Raw genomic sequence first — 23,833 nt, forward strand, 5'->3', positions numbered from 1 at the left:
TCTTGAGGAGCTTCTAAAACCAGCCCCATGTTATGCGTAACAGGAGTACACCTGCCAACACTTAGATCCTTGTCTTAAGCTCAGACATTCTCTTTCTGCAAAGCACTTTTATTTCAGGTGCCCCATTTCCCCCCACCACCATCCCTGAGCCTTTATCAGGGTGTACATCAGAAGTTCACCCAAGTGATCTTCTCCACTCAAATCAGATGACTTGTGAAAACAATTTCAAGGTTGTGGCATTCAATCTCTGATCTCCACTCACCTCCAGAGAGCCATCCCCCCTTCCAAGGTCTGACTGCCACTAGGGAGCTGCATACTAGCTAAACACAAGTCTCTAATGCCCATTGGACCTCTTCCTCCTACCCGAACCCCCCGCCCTCTGCCTCCCAGGCTTAGGGAGAAAAAAATTAATCAACTCTCCTCCAGCATCCCAGCTACTCATTCCCCTATTCCTTTCAAAGCATCAGCCTCCAATCTACTTGCTCTTCAAAGCCATCCTGCTTGCAGGATTATGAAGGGATCCCAGAATTAATACAAAGACTAAGCTTCTCCGTCCTGGAAAGAAATCCAGAAGAGAAAAAAATTTTATTTTCCCCCTAACAAGTATATAGAAAGGAAAAAAGAAAAAAATATACCTGTTAGCTTTTTAATAATTCTGTTCTATATATAAAGTGATTAACACTGTGCTTTCCACATATCCACACACACATACACAAATCTAGTGGTGGTGACATTTTTGGTGAAGGAAGAAGAAGGAAGAAAAGAGAAGAGAGTAGGGAGGAATAGATTCATCTCATAACAAAACATATTAACACTTTATATCATTTAACTGGTTTTCCTCTTATATCTCTGCCTGATCCTTCTCAAACTCCTTAGCTGATAACTTCAACTCCCCAACCATGAAACTCTAAAATGTCCCCAGGCTCAGTCACTGGCCCCCTTTTCAAGTGATCACACTTATTGATCTGACCCAGTCTCATGGCTTTAGAAGCCATCTACAGACTAGCTACTCTCAGATGTGCAACAGTATACACTGTGTACCTGTATACACTTTCTCCAACTCCAGACTTGTATATTCAGAAATGGCCAGCTTAGCATCCCTACAGATGTCTAGAGGCAACTCAAACTTGACACAGCCAATAACATGTTACTGCTCCTGACAACCTCTCCTAATATTATGCCAAGTCTTCAAGTCCCTCTGTTTTTCCCATCCCAGAAAATGACCATTCCATTCTCCAGTTTGCTCAAGTCAAGAGCCTAGACTTCATCCTCAATGCCTCTCTTTCTTTCACACTCCATTTATAATCTATCAGCTAAACCTGTGGGTTCTATGTATAAATACATCCAGAATCTGAACACTGTGACCACCCTGGTCCTAGTTCCCATCCTCTCTTTCTCTCTCATGAATTATTGCAATTACCTCCTTAGTGCTCAGCCATTACCACATTAACGTCTCATAACCCATCCCAAAGGTCAGAGATTTAAAACAATTATTTTTTTCTCATGAGTCTGTGGATCATTTGTTGAGGTAGGCTGGACGTAGGCTGGAGATTAGGTTTAGATCAGCTGTATGCTGAAGGTTCATGGGTTGATTGGAGAAGGTTTGCTTCAGGCTGTAAGAACAGGAGTCAAGTGCAGGACCTCTGCTTCATACGTCCTATTCAGAGCCCATACTAAAAATGCCACTGAAGGCATGCTCTTCTCGTGGCAGTCACAGAAGCACAAGCAGGAAAAGCCAACACAGAATATCTCAAGCTTTTGCCCATATTACTTCCCCTGACATCCCACTGACCAAAGAAAACCACTTCACTGAGCCCAAAGTCAAGAGGTGAGAAAATACACTGCTCACCACGCAACCGTAGCAAAGTCCTTATATATGCATAACACCACTACAGGGTAATGAAGAACTGTGACGGATCAATAATTTAATCTACCACAGTCTGCTCTCTTGGTTATAACTATTCACATCCCTTTCAAATATGCACAAAATGATTCACTCCTATTCCCAAGACCTCTAAAAGATCCATCAAATTCTTGAAATTCTGGATCTATATATGCCTGTTCTTGAGCCTATGGATTAAAAAGCAAGTTTCTTCTTCTCATACACCCAACATGCAACAAATGATGGACAGAGACAATATAACCACAAAAATATACTCTTAGTCAAAAAATAAAACAATGGGAGCGAAGAGGAGTCACTGGCCCATAACAATTATGAAATCCCATTGAGTGAAGATTGTCAGGTTCCTATATTTGGGAAAAGATGATAATTTTCCATGATTAAGCACAGGTTCTCCTCTTCAAGTATAACTTTCCAGTCTATTCACCTAACTCTTGGTTCTTCAGTCTAGAAAATTATCCTTTTCCCATCATCTTCCTTAGTCACTGGTAAAGGGCATTGACAAATACGTCTTTCTTGGTGAATAAGTGAATTTCTTTTCTTTTTTTTTTTCCTAAGATTTTATTTATTTATTTAACAGACAGAGATCACAAATAGGCAGAGAAGCAGGCAGAGAGAGAGGAGGAAGCAGGCTCCCTGCTGAGCAGAGAGCCCAATGTGGGGCTCAATCCCAGGACCCTGGGATCATGACCTGAGCCAAAAGCAGAGGCTTTAGCCCACTGAGCCACCCAGGTGCCCCGATAAGTGAATTTCTGAACCTGATTCCTGCTTGTAGAAAATTGAGAACCCAAATTTCTGTTCACATCTTGCACATCATTATCTCCTTTAGTTGTTGGAAATACTTTTGCCAATAGCCTTTTCTTAAAAACTTTTTGCAAGTTTTTTGTGTTTGACTCTAATCAACTTCAGAAGCCAAAAGCTGAACCTATAATTTCTTTCAAGATATGCCTCCCCCGCTCTAGATTTAATTATATTAAAAGGAATGCAGAATTGGAACCAATATATCAATATACTAAAGCCTCATAACTGTCACAACCATTAGTCTCCCTACTTCCACCATTTTCCCTTTTCAACACAACAGCCAGAATGTCCTATCGTAGTTTAAGTCATACCTTGTCATTCCTCTGCTTGAAATTTCCAATGACTTCTCATTTCACTCAGAGTAAAAGCTAAAGTATCCATAAGAGTCTATGAAGTTGTTATTGTTATTGTTTTTTAAGATTTTATTTATTTATTTGACAGAGAGAGAGAGATCACAAGTAGGCAGAGAGGCAGAAGAAGGTTCCCTGCTGAGCAGAGAGCCCGATGCCGGGCTCGATCCCAGGACCCCAAGATCATGACCTGAGCTGAAGGCAGAGGCTTAACCCACTGAGCCACCCAGGCACCCCAGTCTACAAATTTTTACACAGATCTTGCCACCCGTTATCTCTCTACTCCTTTCCCTTATCAACTTTTCCCCATATTTCTGAACACCATCTAATGAATATATCTTGTGTACTGCCCTCTTCTTCCTACTAAAATGTATGTTCCATGAGGACAGAGGTTTGGCATTTTGTTCACTGCCTCGTTCCTCTATTACATGCAGCAGGAAAGAGTGAAATGTTTCTAGTGGCTCACACAGAAGTGGGAGGAGAAAGAAGAGATATTTATCTTCTTCCATCAAATTAGCTCTGATTGGGTAATACACCCATCCCTGGATAAATCACTGAGACCAGGGAAAAAGGATATGCTAATTGGCTCATCAGAACCCGCTCCTGGGAGTAGAGGGTCAATTTTGCCCAAAAAAAAACTGGTTGAAGTTCAGGGAAGCTTGAAGTGCCTTCTAGGAGATAGAGTAATATTGTCAGGAAGAAGGGATAAGGGAAGTTGGGCAAGCAACCAACAAATAGCCACCACGATGATTTAATCACCACATGGCTTCACATTACACTGTGCTGTACAGTCAATTATTTGCCAAAACACTAGGAAAGTATCAAAAATGACAGGGAAAACTTAAAAACAACAGATGAGGTGCTAACAAACATGGAGGGAATCTGAGTCGCCTACCACAGAAATTGCAACGGTGATGGTACTTCTTGGACTTATGCCATGAGGACAGGGGAGTCTCCCAAGAGAAAGAGCTTTGGAGTCTAGGAGAACATGAAAAACCATGCGAGAGAGAAAGAACTGAAACTGTTTTTAAAATATATGCCAAATTTTGTTCTGTGGGAGGCTAAGTGTGAGCGTTTGTGACCCTGAGTTTTCCATAAAACATTTTTTAAAGATTTTATTTATTTATTTGACAGAAAGAGAGATCACAAGTAGGCAGAGAGGCAGGCAGAGAGAGAAAGAAGGGGGAAGCAGGCTCCCTGATGAGCAGAGAGTCCATAGCGGGGCTCGATCCCAGGACCCTGAGATCATGACCTGAGGCCAAAGGCAGAGGCTTAACCCACTGAGCCACCCAGGTGCCCCTCATAAAACATTCTTAAGAACACCGTACCTAATTTAAAATAATAATAATAATAATAAATAATAATTAAAATTTTTAAAAAAGAACACTGTACCTATTTTAAAGGAGCTTCTGGGGGCGCCTAGGTGGCTCTGCCTCTCTGCCTACTTGTGATCTCTGTCTGTCAAATAAATAAACAAAATCTTTAAATAAATAAATAAATAAAAATAAATAAAAGGAGTTTCTGTCAAGATCATCAGCCGGTCCGTTTTAGTAAACATAAGTCCAGCATAAGAATCTGGAGGGACGGGTTCCCTGTTGCACTGTGATATGGAGCTCAGTCAGTGTCTGTGAGTGAGAGATGAGCCCAAGAGCCTGAATTGTTGCTGCCGTTCTGTCTTTAAACACGACACCATCCCTCTCTTTTTTTTTTTTTTAAGATTTTATTTATTTATTTGACAGACAGAGATCACAAGTAGGCAGAGAAGCAGGCAGAGGGAGAGGAGGAAGCAGGCTCCCTGCTGAGCAGAGAGCCCGAGGCGGGGCTTGATCCCAGGACCCTGGGATGACCCTAGCCGAAGGCAGAGGCTTTAACCACCGAGCCACCCAGGTGCCCCCACCATCCACTTTTGTTGCTGGTCTTAGAGCAAACAACAGTGACTTCCCTAATTTCTCAGTAAAAGTAACCCAGTAGTTTCTCTATACCTCAAGCTAACTTGAGTTTTCTAATATATGGAAGCATTTCAGCCGGTATCATATTTTCTCCAAACTTGGTTTTGTCCTATGAAATTATTTCCATGTTCTTGTTTTATGGGAGAGAAGGGAGGTTATAAGAACCAAGTACTAATTTTCTACATGGAGCTCTCTTGGCCTGAGGATATTTCTAAAGAGTAGGGTAAAATATATGACTAGGACGTTGGCTCTTTGCTTTTAGTCCTATTTTCCCTCTCGCATCTGCAATGAACATATCTGTAATGAACATATAATGACCCATTTTATATGAATTTATGATGGGGACAAACTTCTATCCAATCGGAAGAGCTTTTTACAAACATAGCTACTGGGGTTGACAATCACTTACATCTGTGAAGCTCTCAGAAAAGAGTGGACATGAAAAATGCGATGCTTCAGAACATAAAAAATATTTTTGTGAGTAAAATATGCTTGGGAGTACACAATCCCTGTTGTATAGAGACAAAATATGAAAGTCTGCTGGATGGTGATGTCATTGTAACAAAAATCACAAAAGCTTCCACATTTGTTACCAAATACCTTGGCACAGGACTGTCAGCACTCCACAATCAAGAGATCACCACAGGAAGGAATATGCTATCCCTGGGGGATCAGAGATCATGGAAAAGGTACGAAAGTCTGCTGTCCTTCTATCCCTGAAAACATCTGTCTCAGAGGGTTCAACCAAAAACTCAGGCATTTTATTGCACTGAAATTATAGTATTAAGAAGCAAGGCTCAGTTTGATAAACCAGGCATTAAGCCAATTTTGGAAGCTGCCAGAAAGACTTGTTTTTGAAATCCTCGAGATAATTGAAAACATGCTTGCCTGGAGACGTAAGCAATTAGAAGGGGAACATGATCAGTGACTGCAGTGCAATCCCCTCGATGAGTTTAGAGGCACCTGCTTTTAGACTGTTCGAGTCCTGTAGTGAAGGCTGTGGTTTGCTGCCCACGCTTCCCCCTCCCTCACCACAGGTTTTCAGGACTAAAGGCTACTTCTGTTCTAGAAAACGCTGTCAGCATTAGGGAGCTGTTTCCCGCTTGGTCGCACCCTCCCTGGAGACAGTTTGCATCTAATGACTACAGCGGTCCAGGGACATGGCCCCTTGCCTCAGAGTGAGACCTCTGTGCAGGGCCCGCCCAGGTCTCAGCCATACCATTGGCTGAGCTTCTGTTGCAAATTTAGCCCAGTTCAACATCCTCTTCCATTCAGTCCTGCTTCCTAACAATCCTTACAGCTATTGTTCAGTAAACCACCTCTGCTCAAACTCTCAAAACCATCAGTCTCAGAAACCATTTCCAAGGAACCTGACCTATGATAGTTAACTCAAAAGTCTCTGACATACTGGCACGTATATAAACTCTTGACTTCCTCTACTGTCATCTGTATGAAAATTCAGTGATGGGCATACTAGCTGATCAGGGGCTAATCTATAATGGAAAAATATGCATTTCTACTTCTTCTTTAAATGAATTATAATTACCAAACTTCCAAATAATGATATTATAATACTGAATTATGTGTCGTGTGTTGAGGCCCTAACCATCAATGTGATTGTATTTGGATATGAGACCTTTGGGAGATACTTAGGTTTAGATAAAGTAATGAAAGCAGGGTCTTCATGGTGAAATTAGTGCCCTAATAAGAGGAGACCTCAGAGATATCTCTCTCTCTCTGCTCCCCACCCCCACCTTCTATCCATTATAATGGAAGAGATAATGAGGGCCTAGGACTCATTGATTAATTATCAGGTATTATAATGGGAAAATATGGCAATGGTCATTTAACTGCCACTTTGTGCCTCATATCAGATTTTTCTGGAGGTAGCCTTTTCTTGACTATCAAGTATCACCTCTACCTTCCCATTAGCACCTAGCTTTTCTCTTTGATTTCTGCCCTTCACCAACACAGACCAAAAGCTGATCCATCTCTAGAGATAAGTCCAGATTGGCTTAAGCCAAGTAGGACCTTCTATGATTGTTTCAGACCAGACACATGATTAAGGCCCATCGGATTAGGTGAGCAGCTCTCAACTGGGGGTGATCTCACCCCCCAGGAGACTTCTAGCAATGTCTGGACCCATCTTGCTTGTCCCAGTCCAAGGTGGAGAGGAATGATACTGATATCTAACAGGTAGAAGCCAGAGATGCTTCTTACATCCTACAATGCTTAAGATAGACACCTTCCTCAACAAAGAATTATAGCCCAAATGTCACTGAGTTAGGCATAAAAATGTCCTGTAGCTGTAACAAAGAATAAACTTTAGAATAAAGCTGACGGGGGTGCCTGGGTGGCTCAGTGGGTTAAAGCCTCTGCCTTCGGCTCGGGTCATGGTCTCAGGGTCCTGGGATCGATCCCCATGTCAGGCTCTCTGCTCGGCGGGGAACCTGCGTCCCCCTCTCTCTCTGCCTGCCTCTCTGTCTACTTGTGATTTCTGTCTGTCAAATAAATAAATAAAATCTTTAAAAAAGAAAAAAAGAATAAAGCTGACATAGTAGGAAGTAGGTCAAAAAGACAGAAAGATACTGTATCTGGTCGCTGACCTACTCGATGATCTGCTGAAGTTCAAGGCTTCAGCCTTGTATGATCCTATTAATCCCCTTTATTTATTTTTTTAACTTTTTAGTAATGCCCTTTATTTCTAATAATTTTTGGCTATAACTGATATTCTTCTAAACGCATCACTCTTGCCTAAAAGAATAGGAAGGAGAAATGCAGACATGAAGATAAAGGGAAAAAGAGCGAAGAATTCAAGATAGGACTGAAGAGATCAGCTGCGAGAGCCAGATAGGCAGAGAAACACAATATGCTGCTGTCCATCAGCTAGGGCTGATGACCCACCAGTTGGGATTTACTGGAATTAATATTGTAGAGGATGAAAGTACATAAATCATGATCCTTTCCTCAAGGGAACATAGAGATTTATCAAAAAGATAAGACCTACAAAGAATACAGGAAAGATAGAAGAAGGATTTTTAAAATGTAACACAAAAAGCACACCCCATAAAAGAAACATCTGATAAATATGATCACATTAAAATTTAAACTTTCATATATCAAAAAACACCATAAGCAAAGTGAAAAACACAGCACAGAATGAGAGGAGATATTTGCAATTCAAAATGCATAAAATTAACAAAGGGTTAGTATCCAGAATATAACTTCTACTCAATATAAAAACTTTGCATGGGAATGGCACACTGAATTCCTGATAGTGATTATTGTGGAGAATGGAAGAGAATAGGATTGAAGAAGGGGGTCAAAAGGATCTCAAGTATATACATGCTTTATTTCTTAAAAACAAAACAAAACAAAACCTAGAGTAAGACAATGAATGAATACAAATAAGATAATTTAATAAAGCTCGGTAACTGGAACATGCATGTTTTTTATATTAGCCTCTATTCTTACCTCTATGTTTCAGATACATTTGCCGAAAAAGTTAAGAGTTCCTGCAAATCATTAAGGAAAAAAATTAGGGAAATGGGCAAATATATGAGAAGAAAACAAAATCCAGTTCCAGTAAACATATGAAAAAAGATGCACCTCCCCCTCACTAAGGGAAACGCAGATTAAACAATGGTGAGATGCAATTTCTCATTCAGAGGTTGGCAAAACTTAAAAGTAGATGATGTACAAGCACTTGAACTCATCCTGCTTTTGGGAATGCATGCACATTGGACCATTAGCAAATCAACTTGTTGACACTAAGCCTACTTGTTAATGTTTATGTTTCTCCTTTGCCATCTGATCTCTTTTTAAGCTCTGACAATAAGGCCCATTCAGGAGAAACTTCAAGTCTAGTGGAGGAGGATGGCACATGTCGCCTTTCTTTCTTTCTTTCTTTCTTTCTTTCTTTCTTTCTTTTCTTTCTTTTTTCAAGATATTACTGATTTATTTGGGAGAGAGACACAAGCACAAGTGGGGGGAGGGGTGGAGGGAGAGGGAAGAGCAGATTACCCGCAGAGCAGGGAACCCAACACGGAGCTCCATTCCTGGACCCCAAGATCATGACCTGAGCCAGAGGCAGATACTTAACCAATTGAGCCACCCAGGTGCCCTGGCATGTGTTCTTTTCTGTTTAACTTCTCTTTGGCTTCTGTGCCTGTTGCTATCCTTCAAGGCTGCTGCTTCCTCCCCCCAGGGCAAAGGTTCAGAAGCAACTGAATGGAGCTTTCCAGGACTCCTAGCTGGCCTCACCGTGTGGGCTCAGAGACGCCCGTTCCAGCCAAGTGTTCTTCCTCAGATGCCTGAGTTTCAGCTCCGGGAGGCCCTTTCATTAAGTTTCTAACTTTTAGTCATTCTGACTTCCTCTCTTTGTTCTGCAGGCCTAGGAGCGGTAGCTGCTTCCCACAATTTCTATTCCCCTAACAGATGAGTTTTCTATTCTAGCTTTTTAGGTAACAATTCTTTATACTTCATTAACAATTCTTTATATTAAATTCTATTAAAATAAGTATAGTAGTTTTTAATCCCCTAATTAAATTGTGACTAATTCGGATGGGAAGAAAAATATCAGATTTTTTTTGTGGATTGGAGACTTCTGGATTAAGATGGAAGACTGAACACATGCATCCAATTCTATATCATCCAGAAACTCCATTAAAGCAACAGCAAATGAATTTTTTGTTTTGTTTTGTTTTTCCTAATTTTTTTTAAAGATTTTATTTATTTATTTGACATAGAGAGAGAGAGACAGCGAGAGAGGGAACACAAGCAGGGGAGTGGGAGAGGAAGAAGCAGGCTCCCCACTGAGCAGAGAACCTGATGTGGGGCTGGATCCCAGGACCCCAGGATCATGACCTGAGCCGAAAGCAGACGCCCAACAACTGAGCCACCCAGGCGCCCTCCTAATTTTATTTTTGAGTTTTATAGCATTGCTATTGTTTTTTAAAATCTTTTTTTTTAAATCTTTTATTTTTTATTAACATATAATGTACCCTAGGACCCAGGGGTACAGGTCTGTGAATCGCCAGGTTTACACACTTCACTGCAGCAAATGAATTTTTTTAATGAAAACATAGTGCATTGGGAACTGAGACAAAATTAACAAGATTTGGAAACTGGAAACCAGATTCAGAAGAACTGAAAGAGCCAAATTCCAAACCCAATGTGAGGAAGACTGAGAATTAAGACAATTTGCACCACAAAATTCAGAAAAGTTGCAGAAATTGGCAGTATCAATTAAGTTAGTACAGGATCTAGAGGTGAAAGGGAAAAGGCTAAATAAAACTGAGTAAAAGCTATTTGAGAAGAAGCTAGATCCTCAGGTTCTTTTTCCCACTCCATGCCACTAGGAACCGGCCCCCACCCCTATTCTAGCCAAAACCTAGAGGTTTACAGTTCAGAGAGAATAGAACAGCCTCCAGACCAGAAGCTACCAGGCCCACTGGAGGACAGAGACACTATGCCCAAAGAGGGCTATAAGGTGACCATGTGCATACTGAATTGTGAATCCAGAGATTTCCAGCCTTCTTTCCCGATCATTCCACCCCCAGCCCAGAAAACAGGTAGAAAGATCCTATCCTTCCACAGGAGATTGGAAGGTCCTTCTCTGAAGACGCTGACTGAAATAATTGACATTAGGAGTTCTCAACAAACAACCCATCAAATCACTTTGACACTCAAAGACTACCAACATGATAGAGAGTATGATCCAACCAGTTTTCCAGTTCCTCATTCTTGACTAAAACCATTCTTGATCAGCCAAGGATTATGAGACATAGAGGGTAGGCAAAGCCTCTAACATAGAAACAGACTTTTAAAATTAAATTAAATTAACTTTTCCAACAGACTATACAGGGAGAAGAAATCTCAAAAAATAGATATATCATGAAACTCTCAGGGAGGAAGATATTACATTCCATTTTTACATTCCATTTTTAAAAAGAAGAAGCATTCAGATAATTTTTTTAAAGATTTTATTTATTTATTTGACAGAGATCACAAGTAGGCAGAGAGGCAGGCAGAGATAGAGAGGAGGAAACTGGCTCCCCGCTGAGCAGAGAGCCTGATGCGGGGCTCAATCCCAGGACCCCGGGATCATGACCTGAGCTGAAGGCAGAGGCTTTAACCCACTGAGCCACCCAGGCACCCCACATTCAGATAATTTTAATGAGATGCTTAGAAATATCAAATTCAGGGCACATGGGTGGCTCAGTGGGTTAAGCCTCTGGCTTTGGCTCTGGTCATGATCTCAGGGTCCTGGGATCGAGCCCCACATTGGCTCTCTGCTGAGCGGGGAGCTTGCTTCCCCTTCTCTTTCTCTGCCTGCCTCTCTGCCTTCTTGTGATCTCTCTCTCTCTCTCTCTCTGTCAAATAAATAAAATCTTAAAAAAAAAAAGAAATATCAAATTTGATTGTAGAATTTCAAAACTCAATGAAGTTTGGCAGTGCCTCAAAAACTTAAACATAGAATTGCCATATGACCCAGCAACTCCATCTCTAGGTATATAGCCAAAAGACTTAAAAACATATGTTTTCACCAAAACTTGTACATAAATGTCCACAGCATTATGCAGAGTAGCCCAACAGTGGAAATGACCCAAATGTCCAACAACCAATTGGTGGGTAAAGAAGATGTGGTATATCCATACAACAGTATATTATTCTGTCATAAAAAGGAATGAAGTATTAGGGTGCCTCAGTGGCTCAGTTGGTTAAGCGTCTGAATCTTAATTTCAGCTCAGGTCATGATCTCAGGAGTCATGGGATCAAGTCCTGCATCAGGCTCTATGCTCCAGGGGGAGACTACTTGAAATTCTCTCCCTCTCCCTCTACCCCTCCCCTGCTCATTCTCTCTCTCTCCCTCTCTCCTCTAATAAATAAATCTTTAAAACAAAGAGGAATAAAATTGTATTACTACATGCTCAAACATGGATGAGACTTAAAAGAAAATAACTATGCTAATTGAAAGAATCCAGACACAAAAGACCACGTGTTGTATAATTCCATTTTTATGAAATGTCCAGAATAGGTAAATTTATAAAAATAGAGAATAGGTTAATGATTTCCAGAGGATGGGAGTAGGAGGGAATTGGGATTAACTGCTAAGAGGTACAGAAATGTTAGAAATGTCCTGATAGGGCGTCTGGGTGGCTCAGTGGGTTAAAGCCTCTGCCTTCGGCTCAAGTCATGGGATGGAGCCCCACATCAGGCTCTCTGCTCAGCGGGGAGCCTGCTTCCCCCTCTCTCTCTCTGCCTGACTCTCTGCCTACTTGTGATCTCTGTCTGTCAAATAAAATAAATAAAATCTTTAAAAAAAAAAATGTCTTGATCTTGGGATGTTAGAAATGTCCTGGAATTTGATAGTGGTGATTGTTATACAACACAGTGTATATACTAAGAATCACTGAAGCATGCACTTTAAAGTAGTGAATCATGTATTTTGAGAGGCATATCTCAATTTTAAATGGTATTAAAATAAAATTCAACAGAAGGATTGAAGGAAAAGTTTGGGGAAATCTCTGAGAAAGACCAAGATGGAAAATAGGAGAAAATTAGAAATTTAGGGGAAAAGGGAGGAGGGTAGCTCTGGCAGCTAGAGGAGCTATGCTGATTCTCACTGTAGGTCTATAGGACAGTTGGACCAACTCTGTTCCACATGCCTCTCATCCTCCTTGGGCTAGTATATATATACTTCTGTCATGGTGATGAAAGAAGCTTATAAGAATATACAAAAACATGGGCACCTGGGTGGCTCAGTGGGTTAAGCCTCTGCCTTCGGCTCAGGTCATGATCTCAGGGTCTTGGGATCAAGCCCCACATCTGGCGTTCTGCTCAACGGGGAGCCTGCTTCCCCCCCCCGCCACCCCGCCACCTGCCTCTCTGCCTACTTGTGATCTTTCTCTCTGTCAAATACAAAAATAAAATCTTTAAAAAAAAAAAAAAAAAGAATATACAAAAACAAGTGGAAGGTGCCAGGGTGGCTCAGCCGGTTAAGCATCTGCTTCAGCCCAGGTCATGATCTCAGGGTCCTGGGATAGAACCCTACATCTCCCTCTCCCTCTGCTCCTCCCCCTCCTCATGTACATGCATGCGCTCTCTCACTCTGTCTCTCAAATAAATAAATAAATAAATTTTTTGAACCCCCAAAATGGGGTCACCTGGATGGCTCAGTGGGTTAAAGCCTCTGCCTTCGGCTCAGGTCATGATCCCAGGGTCCTGGGATCAAGCCCCACATCGGGCTCTCTGCTCAGCAGGGAGCCTGCTTCCCTTCTCTCTCTCTGCTTGCCTCTCTGCCTACTCGTCATGATCTCTCTCTGTCAAATAAAGAAATAAAATCTTAAAAAAAAAAAAGTGTGATTCCTCTTTAAGGCCTAAGCTTGGAGCTGGCATCCTCTCACTTCCACTCACATGTCATTGACCAAAAAGTCACATGAGTCCAAAGACAGGAGTCCAAGGAAGTACGCTCCACCCCTAATGAGGACCCAAAAGGACAGAGATAAGGATGAAGAATTGAGCTGTACTCAATCTAGCATCCCCACACTAAGCTTTTTAATAGTCACTTTATTAAACCCACCTCAGTGACATGTGAGTGTGCCACATGTTTCCTGCTAGGCTCTAAACTGATGTAAGAATAGATATCAGGAAGGACCCAGAAAACATCTCCCCAAACCAGAATTCTGATATCCTATTGCTCTTGTCTTTGTAAAGCACAGGACTAACCTCCCTACCAGGAGAAAATGGAATACTGGTAATCTATTCTAATAATGGCATCCAGTGGCATCACAGTGACTCAACTTAGCCTACAAGGTGGTGAGGAATGAAGTGCAGGTGGAGGACAATGGAATTCAAGTCACCGTGGCACTTAGTCTCCATGGTGACAATTGTGATTATAAAGACGGTGGTGTTGGCTGGCTGCTTCTGATGACTCCCCAGAGAGTAAACAATGAAAAGGACATACTGAAAGCCTCTTAATACCCAACTCAGAACCAGGTAGACGATCAGAAAGTGTGTATGGTAGTTCTAAAGGACTCCATCTCTTGTAATCTCTGAATTGATACGGGTGAAGACCAAGTCTAGAAAATAATTATAGTGGTTACAGAGTTGCAACCCAATTAAATACTCAAATCCTTCAGTTTCAGTCTCGTAGACTAAGGTGAGGGTGCTGATGGGAAGCAAGTGGAGCCCCAAGACAAGGGATGGACACATTTATGTAGACATGATGACAAGATGGGACTAAGATCTTGACTGTTCAAAACTCGCTAAACCTCCCTGAATGTCCTGCAGTCCTTTCCCCACTGAATAAAAACTTTTCAATGACCGCACCGAGGAAATTCAGTTCCCCTCGGGACTCCCCTCCTCTACCCTCATGGCTTCCAGATCCTCGAGGAAAGTTAAAGAACAGCACAGTTCAGACTGTAAAGTACCAGCCCTAGGCCCTGAGGGGAGAGACCATACACCAAAAGAGTTGCAGGACTTCGGGAGTCTGAGGAGCATGTATTTAAGGGGATTCTAAGTTTGTTAGACCAAGAAGAACACACCTTAACTTGATTACCTAAATTTTTGAAAATGAATGCACAACTGGGAATGAAGATTTAGCATTACGGTTTGAGCACTTGGGAAGTGGCATTACTAGACAAGTAAGTTGGCCAATCTCAACTATAAGCTACAGCCAGTAAGATCAAAATGTCAGAACTTCCCTGGCATATACAGATGGAGGAAGAAGTCTAAATGCTACAGAATATGAGAATGTTAAGATGAATATGTTCTATGCAACCTGTTCACCACCCCCTATCCTATTCCCCCAGAGGATACTCTATTCTTCAGAGCATTAAGAAATAGCTGAATTAAATTAATCCTAAAACCTGAAATACCCTCTTATATCACTAACCAGAGTGTGTTTATGAAAGTCGGGTAAAAGATGGAGTTTTTGTCCAAGTCCAGCGAGACCATAGATCGAGGCCAGGTTCTAGGTCTTAGAAGGTATATTTTGAAAAGATATACTCAGTAACTGGAAGAATCTTCATCATGGTTCCCTGACCTCTACAGGGTGAGGTCTATTATGGCCAGAAGGGAAAACCAAGTATAAGGCCCTAGAACTGCCCTACCTCAACCCACTTTCCCCCTGCCACAACAGTAATCCAAAAGCAAACCCAGCATCCTGAAAGAATTACAGAGTTAGAGCCACCATTAAAATTTGAAAGAGGCAGAGGTGTGATTCCAATCACATCTCCATTTAACTTCCTCACTGGCTCTTGCAAAAGCCAGATGGTCCTGGAGAATAGCTATAGATTATCACACACTTAATCAATGCTGTCATTTACAGCCAACTCTGCATGTGGTTACTTTGTTGGAACAACACAACAGAGCCTTTGGAAGCTGGTATGCAGATACTAAATTAGCAAATTCTCCCCCACTCTCCATTCCTATCACCAAAACTAATCAGAAGCAATTTGACTTCATGTGGCAAGGACAACAATATACTTTCACTGTTAATGTTCCTGCTCTTTGTCATGGTCTTGGAGACACCTCAATTAAACATCATACTAATCCCTTACACTCTTACCATATTCAAGGGTTTACCACATCAGTGAAGTTCCTAAGGATCTAGTGGTCTAGCGCATGTCAAGATATACTCTCTAAAGGAAAAGACAATTGATTGCATTTACCCATTAAAAAAGAGGCACACTGGGCGCCTGGTTTGCTCAGCCATTAGGCATCTCCCTACGGCTCAGGTCCTGATCTCAGGATCCTGGGATGGAGCCCTGCATCTCCCTCCTGCTCAGCAGGAAACCTGCTTCTCCCTCTTCCGATCCCCCTGCTTGTGTTCTCTCTCTTGCTGTCCTTCTCTCTGTGTCAAATAAGAAGATAAAATCTTTAAAAAATAAAAAACAAAAATAATAGGAAATTTTAAAAAGAGGCACAATATTCAGCAGGACTCTCGATTTTAGCAGCAACCTATAGTACCTATGAGTGGGTTTCTCCTACTCATTTATCAGGAAATTCCGAATAAGGCTAGGTCTAAACAAGGAAAGACTTTGCAACAGGTTGCTGAACAAAATACTTCCACTTTTAATTAATTGTATAGGGCAATGCTGACTACCGGTAAGGGAATGGGGCCCATGGGGCACCCTCCACACAGATTACTTCGCACAGCTATGGTCAAGGATGGTTTCTTGGGGGAAGAAGAGGTATGGGATCATATGTTGGAGAAGCATGAGTCCATTTCAGTCAGGGAAAACAGCTAAAAGGCTTGTGTATTTCCATTTAGCTTTGCTTCAGAAAACCCAGTTTCTGGAAGAAGCATCATTTCTACACTGGAGAGGTCACATGAAGTTCAGAGTTTCCTATCCTCTGGTGACACAGTCAGGATTAGGAATCATGGGCTTGCTTCTACCCAAGTTCCTTGAAACCCCAGTGTAATAGTACGACTGTTTTAAAGTAAGTCTTTGCCACCGACACCATCTCAGTTGATATGCCCAACACCGGGAGGTGACCCCAAATGAGGAAAATGAATGCAATACCCCTGGGTAAATCTTCACCAGGATAGTGGCTACGGGCCCTCCTACCCGATATATTTATTCAATGATGATTTTTAAAAATTGTTTTCTATTCTATATCCATCACAGTCCGTAGAAGGACAGACTCCTTCCTGGAACCAGCCCTTGGCTGTCTTAGAGGTGGTTTCTCTCTGGAACTTTTCCTTAAGGGTCCCCAAATCTGCCGTGAGGCCGGAGGGAAGGGGAGGAGCAGGATGGGTGCCCTGTCTGGTTCTGCCTTCCCTCTGGCGTTGGCGGGGTTGGAAATCAGCGGCACCGTGCCCGCAGCGCCCTGACCTTCGGACCCCAGGGGAGGCCAGGGAGCAGCCAGAGAATCATGGGTCTCATTGGCGAGGCCAGTAAAAAGGAATCTTGAGACCCCAGCTGCCGCCCATGCCCGGCACCGATGTGCCCACGCCCTCGTCTCTCGGGGAGAGAAACTGTGTCAGAAGCAGGCGTCTGCCACTCAGTCCTGTGATGGCTGAGGAGGCGGGCCAGGGCGTAGTAAATATCTGGCAGCCCCAGCAGCTTCCCCAGTGGGGATGGAGAAGCGAAGGATGCAGAGAGCATCATGGAGGCCCAGGCAGGCCCGAGCATTGTTCTCGCTCCTGCTCCCGGGGAGAAAGAAACAGGCCGCCGAGCACCTGCCGGCCGCCGGCGCAGCAACCCTCCTCCCGCGGCAGGCGTGCAGCCCCGCGCCGGGGGCCCGGCACCCGCGACTAGCGCAGCGCCGAGGCGTGGGGACAGCTGGGGGCGGCGGCGGCGGCGGCGGCGCACCCACTCGGGCGGCGGCGCCCTTGGTGCGGGGAGCCGAGATGCTGCCGGGGGAGTGGCGGGCGGCGTCATGATTTGTTGCTCCCCAACCGCACGGTTGTTAGCGGTGGTGTTTTCATTGCCGCGGTTTAGCGCTTGGCAGCGCCTCGCCTCCCCCGGCGGTGCTCGCGAACTCTCGGGCCCCGGGTACCTCGGCCGCCTCGGCTGGGCTCCCGCTTCCTCCTCCTCTCGCTTCGCGTCCCCCGCGCCGGTCTCCGTCCCCGGGAGCGTGCCCCCGAGGAGGGGGCTGGCTTCAGGCTAAGGTACTAATTGTATTAGCGAAAATGGCAAATACACATCCTTCCCATCTGGCAGCACAAAAGGAGAGACTGTGGGAATGCAATTACCCACTACAGGAGAGAGTAAAATATTTGTCAGGTTTAGCAATGAAATTAATATCCCCAATTACTAGAACTTCACTAATGAGATGAATACGAATTGCCTTTCCTAGTTGCAAAAGGAAGAACCTGTCGCATAAAACCCTGTGTGCAGGGTGGTTTCTTTTCTTTTTTTTTTTTTTTTCCCCTTGGTTTTTGTTTTGTTTTGTTTTTTTGGTTTTTTTTCTCCCTTGCAGGAAATCTCTTGCCATTGAGACAGGCTTTCTCCCTGGCTGAGGATTCAGGGTTGTGAAGCTGGAGATGATGTTCTGATTGTTGGTGACGCACACCCTGACATTACAAACTGGGGTTGTGTGTAGGGGGGTACGTCCATCTGGAGCCTGTGCTCCCGGGACTCCAGAGGGCTCTGGACAAGTCCCCAGACCTGCATGACAAGATGGCCAAGCCCCCCACGCATCCCGGGCCCACCCAGTCACTTTGGCATGCCACCTGTGCGCCTTCCAGGTCGGCTGCAACAAATGGTTGTAGCCAGATATTTCTGTAATTTCCGACATTTTTTTTCCTTCATGAAATTTGTATATAGCAAAAGCTGGGTTTGCTTTAGGCAGAACATATGCTTCATATTTATTGGAATAAGTTTTCTGGTTCCTTAGCATTCTGTTCACTGATATTCCGTATGTTAAAAATATCTCCACTTTTTCCCCTGATACTCAGTAGTAGGCAGCCACAGTTTTCCTCTATAGTTTTTCTTGGTAGAAACCAGAATCTGTTCTCCACCGCCCGGGGGAGTATTCTATACCTTAGGACAGGGATGACCTGATTTCCCACCCATGAAGAGAAATACGATTTTCTTACTCTCGGCCAGTCTCACAGATAAGGATATCAGGCAGCCTGATTCCAGGGAGCGAAGAGCCTGATTTTAGAAAGGAAAAAGCTAAGACCAAACTCTTTGCCTGTCACTTAGGGGTTCTGGAATTCTGATTCCTCTTGCAGGTCTGTAGGGTGTTCCGTGTAGGAAGCGCAAAGAAGAGGATATGAACACTTCAACGAGTGGGGGACTCAAGGAGATTGCAAATAAACTCAGCAGGGGCACCCTTCCCGGGAGGAGTGGGCTATCATCCCCTTGGGACCCCATGGCTGTAACCAACTCTGTGATTTCCCAGAGGTCCAATGGGGAGGCCATCTTCCCTGCTGAGTCCCCGGGAGCCACAGGGAACTACCATTTCTGCAATGGTAAATTACAGCGGTGGTGAATTTCAGCAATGGGAAATTGATATTTTTGACAACTCCAGCAATAAGTGAATAAGTGAATAAGCCAGAACTATCCTCACTTGAAAAAAACACTTTTTGGAGTTAAGATGGTAAGATCAATATCCAAACTCATATGCGTGTGTGTATGTGTATATATACACACACATAATATACACATTATATACACACACATAATGTGTGTGTGTGTTTGAGAGAGGGGGAGAGAGAAACAGAGAAAGACAGCCAGAGAGAGAGAGACGGACCGACAGACAGAGATGCAGAGAGAGACAGAGACGGAGAGAATGAGATGGTTGGGTGGGGCTGGGGGAAGAGGGAAGAACAAACCATTCCTTAGAGCAGCCCGAGCTGAATATGCCTCTCATGTGCTGAGAGAATGGATAGAGGATGGAGTTGTCAAGGCCAAGGCTATTCATCTACTGGCCCCAACAGCCCCTCGGACACCTCTTGGGAAGACCCTCTCCCTCAAAACCCATTCACACGGATGCCTGCAACTTGTTGCCTTGTATGAGCGAGGAAGCTGTCCAGGGCTGTCCAGAGCTACATGTCGTGGCTTCGTAGGCCCACTAGCAAATTAGGTGCCCAACCCGGACCCTGACCTCTCTTCTCTCGGCCCAGCCTCAAAAAGATTCTATAAGTAGACCAGACTCACAAACTCCTTATGTTTCTAATATTCTTTTGTAAGCTGATGCTCTTTCATGTAAAATGCCTTTTCTAAAATAAACAGCATATTCGTTCACTCACCCAACACCTGTTTGCTGAGTTCCTGCTCTACCAGTTGCTGGAGACACAATGGGGACATAGAGTCACAACCTCAGATCAATCCGTAAAAACCGGTTCGATCCATAATAAAGGCAAACTAATTTTTGCATGTGGGAGAACTACATCCCGAGCTCCATCTTGGACTACCTGGAAAATAGCATTCCTTGCCTTGGCAATAGCAGTTGGAACTCCCACCTGGTCCCTAAGCAACTGCAACCGTAAGTAAGAAGTGCAGAAGCCAGTATGTGCTGCATCCCGACTGTATGTCTGGCTGCGCTAACACTTTACATACGTCTACGGGATATGGCTCTCTGAGACAGACACAATTGCTCTCATTTTACCAATAAAGCATCCAACTCTCAGGAGCCAAGTGAAGTTGCTTAAGGTCATACAGTTAGTGACTAAGCTGGAATTCGAGCCCAAGCTGCTGCCACCAAAGCCCGTGTTCCTTCTTCTGGTCATCAACGGACTGCCTCAGTTCGGCTTTTGGCCCAGAAAGGTGGGGCAGCTTGGAAAGGTGTGGCCGGAAGGTACCCTTCCAGGGCTCTGACCACGGAGGGCCATGAGGCCATGGGGCCATGGGGAAGTGGAGCGTACAGATGTATACATGATTTCTCTGTCGAAATCAAGCTCTGACAACACCAGCCACCTTCCCTGGCATGGCTTGTCGCTGTTATGGGCCCAGCCACCTACCCTGGAATCCTCCAGACTGACGATATATGCAAGTTCCCAAGACTCAGCTGGAACTAAGAACCCTTTCCTTCCACGGTGTTTTCTGAGGGGGATGCTGCTGAAGACAAGCAGGAGGAAGCCAGAGACTGAGTAATGGAAGAGTTGCTTATATAATACGAAACCACCCAGTCTGGGCCACATGGACCTCTCTGGGAGTCAGGGAGCCCGAATTCCAGAGTTCTGTTCCAAGATCTACAGAGCATGGACTTGTCCCCTTGAACAAATTGCCCACACCTTCCCCCATTTTCCACCACATATCCTTGATGTGGGGGGTGAAGGGGAAGGAATGCTCTTCTTCTCATTTCCCACTGTGAGGCCCCCAGGAATGCCTGCAGCACTGGGAGCTGTGTGGCAATTTGAGAGACATCCTTTTCTCTCTAACCCCCCAGCCAAAGCCTCTTGCCTCCAGATGCTAACTTTTCCACCTTACTCCCCAGCGGGCATGGCCCCATTTGCCTCTCAAATGTCTTTAGATTTATTTGACATACCTAAGATGCCTTCTCCCCCAGGGCCCCCGTCAGGGTGATCGTGGCTTCTAATTATCAAGCTGTGTGCAAAGGAACACCAACAGCAGTTTCGACTTAAAATGGAATGAGTCTTGGCCTGGATACCTGTTTTCTCGTCATCCCTTCTGCCACTAATGAGATCTCTGTCTTGGGAAAGTCACTTACATGTCTGGAACTCAGTTTCTTCATTTGTAACAGAAGAGGATCAAGTTGGCTGTCTCTAAGAGTCTTGGTAGTTTCCTGGTTTTGATCCCCTTACCTAGGAATCGCAATCATCTTCTACAGGTTATCCTCCACTTCCCGAAAGTTCACCTTACGTCACTCTGCTTTTACGAAAGACGTACAATAACGACACCTGTCTTCACTCACTGAAAGAAATCCAGAGGGGATTTCCGCTTTTATGACAGAAGGTGAAAAGTGAAAATAGTGTTTGGGGTGTGTTTGTCCCAGAGAGGCAATGTGCACACCCGCTCCCCCAAACAGTGAGAACGGCCCCACCAGAGCTTTGACCTGTGACTGTGAGCACCTGTGCTTGATCTTGTTTTATTTCGTGCATCCAAGAGGCACCCTAAGATATCAGAAAGGCTCGAGAAAGGTTATTTTGGGCGTCTGCAACTGTTAAAAAATTTTCCATATAAATTGATGGTAATCGGTTCTTCACTTTATATCATTTTGATTTAGGAACGATTTCAGAGGAATGCGCCACTTTTGGGTAGCAAGGGAAACCTTACTTCCTTTGATTTCATAACCTTAGGAGTGACAAGACTCCATGGGTTGATCAAAATGGACACACAGGAACATGCCCACAAATTGAGGCCCTTCCCCAGTCATGTGCCTACTTGGTCCCCTAGTGTCAGGTTCTGAGAAGCACCATTCCAACCACTGCTATCATATGTCTTCACTCCAGCTGCCGCCCATCCCACCCTGGCACCTGCTCCCCAGAACCTTTGCCCCCATCCACTTCCTGGAGAGTTTCTTCTGCACGGCAGGTGGCTGCCCACCAGAGAGTCGCTGTCTGAAGTTAGAGGGCCGAGCTGGAAGAGGACACTCGCTCCTTGCCCAGCCACCCGCATCCCAGCTTCAGGACAGCTTTGCTCTGCTCCACACGCCCTGCGTGGGTTCGCTCCTGTTGCTAGGAGAACCTGACCATTTGCATTTCCTGCTGTTTTTATTTTAGATTAGCAGCCGCACTGCTGCAAGAACACAGGGTATTTTAAGAAAGACAGAAAAGGGAAGGGTGAGGGGAACACCTAGCAAGGGACCTCCTTCCCCAAGGGGGCCAAGGCACTCAGACCAAGAGGACACCCATCCCAGACCCCGGCCCCACCCAGGCCTTTGGCTTCCTCCCCCCGTTGGACAGCAAAACCTCCCCGTCCTGACACCATCACGAACACCTACCTGCCAGCCATACAGGAACAAAACAGCAGCCTTCTTCCAGCACAAGACTGAGCCGTGTACTCAACCGAATGCACACAGAGCACCCGTCTCCCCATCTTTAAACAAACAGGTAAAAACACTTCTAGATTCCCATAGGGATTTCCAACTCTGTCAAAATACCTCATCTCCGAAGAGGGCACATGTTTCTTCCTTTCCCTTGCCCCTTCTCCCCAGGCCTGCCTTAAAGACGGAGGCTTGGCTTTTCCTTCAAGGCCTCCCAAAAATCAGTGTTACCCCTCTCCTTTAGGGTTCCTGACCCCAATTCCAATGGTGGGGGTTGGAGAGCAGGCCCACACACGCTGCACCAAGTAATTCTCAGAGAGGCTGCTGGTGTCTGAGAATTTAATTCTGACACCAACTACCTGGAGATAACATCAGGTTATCCTGTGGTTAAAGGTTCAGTCCTACAAGATGCTCCCCATCCCCCCACTTCAGATGTGAGTCACAAGCCCAAGGCTGACACCTTTGCTTCTGACCAACCAGCTACAGATTGGAGGCTCTAACAACCTCCTCCTTAGACTTAATGAATATGCTAGAACAGCTCACAGAACTCCTGGAAACGCTCACTTACATTTACCAGTGTATAAAAGGGTGTGATAAAGGATGTAAATCAGCAGCCAAATGAAGAGATGCATAGCGTGAGTTCGTGAACAAAGGAGCTCTGTCCTCCTGGAGCTTAGGGCCCCACTCGGCTGCATGTACGGGCATTCTGGTTCCCCAAGTATGGAAGCTTCCCTAAAAAGAACCCAAATACTGTCCTCTTGGTTTTAATGGAGGCTTTATTACACAGTCATAATTGGCTAAGCATTGCCTATTGTCCAATTCAACCTCCAGCCCCTCTCCGCAGAGGTTGGGGGAAGGAGGCTGAAAGTTCCAATCACAAGGTTGGTCCTTCTGGCAACCAGCCCCCAAACTTGGGTGGGGTCCAAAAGTCAGCTGTATTAGTAATAAAATACCCATTATACCCATTTCACCTTCATGGCTCTGAAATGTTTTCAGAAACTGTACATGAAGACCAAATATATCTGATGAATACGCTTTGATCATCTGAATTATATATTACATATCTTATAAATTATATTGAACCTTCCAAGATCCCCTGTTGTTTAATTAATCTCTCCCTCCCCCTTCTAAAAATAACCTGCATCTTCTCACCCTTACTTTTGTTTCAGATCAGGAATCTACTCTCCTGTCTTACCCTCTAGACTGTTGAACTCCCAGAAGCCAGTATCTTTGCAATTTGTTTAATCCCCTTCTTAATTCTAAATTATCTGCTCACAATAGATGTTCATTAACACTTTCAAAATGTGTTCATCCCCCGTCAAACAGGTATCAAGCCCTACTAGGATTTGCACACCCTAAGTAATCATGAAACATTCTCTATCATTTAGGAGCTCTTGGCCTAATGGAGGAAAACAAGTCAACAATTT

At 44.2% G+C, this 23,833-nt stretch overlaps 1 long non-coding RNA gene across 1 annotated transcript in view; it reads right to left on the reverse strand.

Moving 5' to 3' along the window:
* LOC116599708 overlaps nucleotides 1-22,554 on the reverse strand; it is a 35,006-nt gene extending 12,452 nt beyond the window's left edge. The window contains exons 1-3 of the long non-coding RNA XR_004289457.1: nucleotides 22,365-22,554; nucleotides 13,969-14,083; nucleotides 8,475-8,515 (exon numbers count right to left, since the gene is read on the reverse strand). This is a non-coding gene — a long non-coding RNA (uncharacterized LOC116599708). The remainder of the gene's footprint in view (nucleotides 1-8,474; nucleotides 8,516-13,968; nucleotides 14,084-22,364) is intronic.
* Nucleotides 22,555-23,833: the final 1,279 nt, after the last annotated feature.

This window comes from Mustela erminea, chromosome 9 (genome assembly GCF_009829155.1).
Source record: "Mustela erminea isolate mMusErm1 chromosome 9, mMusErm1.Pri, whole genome shotgun sequence".
NCBI classification, from domain to species: Eukaryota; Metazoa; Chordata; class Mammalia; order Carnivora; family Mustelidae; genus Mustela; species Mustela erminea.